General features: G+C 48.4%; 1 pseudogene; it reads right to left on the reverse strand.

Moving 5' to 3' along the window:
* The window catches only part of LOC102862503, a 4,763-nt pseudogene extending 3,044 nt beyond the window's left edge, over window positions 1–1,719 (reverse strand).
* Between the last annotated feature and the right edge of the window lie 1,233 nt (window positions 1,720–2,952).

Consider the following 2,952-nt stretch of genomic DNA (forward strand, 5'->3'; position numbering starts at 1 on the left):
TAAATTTTCATTGAAATGAATAATAAATTTAAAAAATTATTAAACCCCCCAAACCCCAAAACCAAAACAAACAAACAAAAAAACCAGTGTAACATATAGTCTCTCTGTCTCACTCTTTTTCCTGTCAAACTGAGATTAACTCATAGCTGATTGAGGGAGCTCTGGTGGCCTAGTGGCACAAAGCTGTGCTGCCATCCTGCACGCACATGGTTCGAATCCACCAGCTGCTCCACGAGAGAAGGATGGACAATGTCCTCTGGATGGATTAACTGCTTCTGAATATTCACTGAAGGGTCAGCTGTGGTTTGGTCCCAACTCTACAGCACACAACAACACGGCTGTCCTTCCATTGGGTTTCTGAGGCTGTAAATTGCAAGAGAGGAGATTGCTAATCTTTCTTCCATGGAGCTGCTGGTGGATTAAAACTGCCAGATAAATGCTGCCTTTGGGTTAGCAGCGCAGCTACCTGCAGGTCCACCCACCAGAGCCCCCTTATGGCATTGGTGTTCACTGCCACTGAATGGAGACCAACTCATAGCTGACCTTCCAATGACTTTTCAGAGGCTGTAAATTTCAGTGGAAGTGATTGAAGCAGTGGATTTAAACCGCCTGCCTTTGGGTTGGCAGTGCAATTCCTTACCCACCAGGCTACCAGAGCTCCCTTAACACCATAGTTGTTGAATACCTTCAAGTTGGAACTGACCTGTACCTGACCCTCCAACAAGTTTTCAGAGGCAGTAAATCACATGTGAGGAGATTGCCCATCTTTCTCCCCAAAGCAGTTGGTGGAATCAAACCATGTGCCTTGGGGTTAGCAGCACAGTTCCTTCCCTCTCAGCCACCAGTGCTCCCTAAGGCAGTAGAGTCAAGTGTATTTATGCCACCAAGGAAGCTGAGGATGGCACCTAGGTTGAAATACCAAGCAGACTAATCCTGCCAGGCAGATCATATTTCTCAACTCCCTCTCTTCCCTGCCAACTATCTGACTCTTGGACAGCTGGCTGGCCTTGACTTTGGGGCAGGTTGGGCTTCTTTTGCTCCCAACTGGTAATATGTTCAGCCAGCAGTCTCCAGTCTCAGGGTGCCCTGAGTGGAGACCTCTGAGCACTTTCAATGTCTGACTGCAGTGTCTTGGTCTGTCCCATGGTCAGGCACTTGGGTAACTCCCCAGCTTAGCCAGGAGGTTCTGGCTGCCTTGAGCGAAATTCAAACCAGAGTGAAGGAGGTTTGTTCCCAGAGCCAAGACCAGAAGTAAGCATACAGAGGGCTCTTTGCTTTGGATTTGGACCTTTTCAAGGATTGCTTTCTTTAAATATTCTGCTGCAGGAAAAAGAAACTCAAATCAAACGTTCCTGAAATATGGATTTCAGGTGCTTTTAAAAGAGCCATTTGTTAAGTTTCTGTGCCTCCCTGCTTCTGCCCAGTGAGGTGTTTGGTGTTTTTGCTGGGGCTTAGTGGAAGGTCTGCACCTCCTAGTCTCTGCTCTGGCCCTTCCAGCCTCACTGACAGCTTGGACACCCAGGGTCTCTGGCACATTTTATTTGCCATGTTTGACTCTAGGGAAGGTCTGTGTACACTCACCTCAAGAAGCAGGCGAATTTTCCTTGGCTGTGAGCTGCTTTGATACTGTTGACCCCACCTTCTTTCTTGAAAACAGTCTCTCTTTGCCCTGGACTTCAGGAATCGGACGCACTCTGGATTCTCCTCCTCCCCTTCCATGCTTGCTCTGTGGTTCTTTTCTCACTTTCTCTGAGGACGTCTGGTGCCATCCTTGGGAGCTGCCCACCTCTTGGAGAACCCACTTGTTCCCTTGACTTGAGCAGAGCTAGACCTGCCAACTTTCCACCTCCAGCCCGCCAGCCCACCCCCTCCCCCAGGTCCCCAGTCTTTGTGCCTTTATTTTTCATTAGTAAACTCTTCTCTTGGTGATTTCAAGATCCTCAAGAAGTTCACGGTCTTTCTAAGTCCTGGCACTGGCAAGAAGAGAGTAAAAGAGAAAATTTTAAAAGCCACTGAATTTCAAATTCTTACAGAATCCACATTCATTGGATATATGGAAGCTGGAGGAAATCCTATCATGCTGAGAAAAATTTTCAGACCACATAGCATTGAAATTATCTCCTGAAAACATCTTTAAATGAAACAACAGCTTGGTTGAATCAGTAAAAAATGTTCAGCACCAGAATTGCACTCTTTTAAGAAATTATCTAGAAGGGACGAAATTCTCCGCCCTGAAGCACAGTTTATGGGGTAATACGTCTTAGTCAGTGGTGATGAGTCAATGTGGGTCGAAAGAGTGAGAATGGGAACACAATGTGAAGAATGTAACCATTACATGGAGAAAATGTTGACTTGAGTATATGTTCTGCTGTATATATATTTTTACCAAAATAAACCCCAAGTCTACTAAGTAAGAAAAGTGCTTGCTGGTGACACTTGCTGGTGACACCTCTGGAGGAGGCATCTGAAGGAGCCGTTGAGCAGGACACTAGAGACTGCATTAGGGGAGAAGACCATTTGGGGAACTTGGGCTTTGCTTAGAAAAGCCCAAGAGCATGCTTGACTAAGGGGATGGGATTTCGAGAGTCCTTGAACAGCTTTGTTGGCCCTCCTTGTCCCCAAGGTCTCTAGCTGTGTTGACCATGGTGGACTAGCTGGGAATGGGGAGGGGGGCACAGGGTGCAGGTGAGAAACTGATTAAAAGCTTATTGCTGCGCCGCCAGCCGGGGAAACGCACCCCGCACGCCGCCACCCGCCAGACCGGGGGAATGCCGCCGCCAGACCGGGAACGCCACGAGAGGGACCCGGAAGAGACCCGGGAAGAGCAGCAGCCAGCCACCTGCCGTGGAAATCCAGAGGAGCGAAGACTGCCTGACACTGTGGGACCCCCCTGCAACCCACACCTGTGTGACCCTTAGCACACAGGGTGCTGCTGCATAAACCCCCAGCAGC

This window comes from Elephantulus edwardii, unplaced genomic scaffold (assembly GCF_000299155.1).
Source record: "Elephantulus edwardii isolate Elephantulus edwardi_28Jun2011 unplaced genomic scaffold, EleEdw1.0 scaffold00032, whole genome shotgun sequence".
NCBI classification, from domain to species: Eukaryota; Metazoa; Chordata; class Mammalia; order Macroscelidea; family Macroscelididae; genus Elephantulus; species Elephantulus edwardii.